At 47.6% G+C, this 704-nt stretch overlaps 1 long non-coding RNA gene across 1 annotated transcript in view; it reads right to left on the bottom strand.

Moving 5' to 3' along the window:
* LOC104998986 overlaps positions 1-704 on the bottom strand; it is a 4,841-nt gene continuing 4,137 nt past the window's right edge. The window contains exon 3 of the long non-coding RNA XR_826530.1: positions 1-69. This is a non-coding gene — a long non-coding RNA (uncharacterized LOC104998986). The remainder of the gene's footprint in view (positions 70-704) is intronic.

Here is a 704-nt window from a genome sequence, read left to right as displayed (position 1 = left end):
GCTCCCTCCACTGGCCATCACAGGAACTGGCAGTTTCTTCCATGGGTTGATGGCACCTGGTGGAGACACCTGAGGAGTTGCAAGAAGGTGCTGTGACATTCCCTAGGAGGGTCCCCATACTGAGCTGGCAGCTCATCCTTGCCTCCCTGATGACCACAGGGACTAGTAAATCAAACCCCTGCATAGGGAGGACGTGTCAATATACTTCATCTTGTCCTAACAGGAACTCAAAACAATAGAGTGAAAAATAGTGAAAATCTCATCAACATACAGTGCGTGGGTAGGGCAGCTCAAGTCCTGTTCCGTGTACTGGGTCACAGACACCGTAAAGTGACATTTTGAAATTTCCATGCTTCGGCTTATCCCTGCTCACTGTGAAGCAGGTGGTCACCCTGGATCCCTTTATGCTTCCAACGCTGTGACCAAATTCAAAAGGCCATATTCAAAGAACAACGGGCCCATATAAAGCAAGAGGAGAGCTTTTCTGTCTGTATCCTATTCTTAGCAAGGAACCTTTCGCAGACAAACTCTGCCATCTGATTGCATTTCTCGTCAGCTCATCGTGTAGCAGGGGTTCATAGCGAAAACCCCACCACCTTCCATTTGGTACAAATATCAAATCTGTCAACTGTGACTTTTCTCCCAGGTACTTCCCAGGAAAAATGGAAATTGCTCTACCGAGCCTGACAGCTGAATCTAAGAAG

The sequence above is a fragment of the Bison bison genome, unplaced genomic scaffold (assembly GCF_000754665.1).
Source record: "Bison bison bison isolate TAMUID 2011002044 unplaced genomic scaffold, Bison_UMD1.0 scf7180017853354, whole genome shotgun sequence".
Classification (NCBI taxonomy): Eukaryota; Metazoa; Chordata; class Mammalia; order Artiodactyla; family Bovidae; genus Bison; species Bison bison.
Note: the sequence above shows the minus strand (reverse complement) of the source record. Positions and strands in the feature narration are given on the sequence as shown.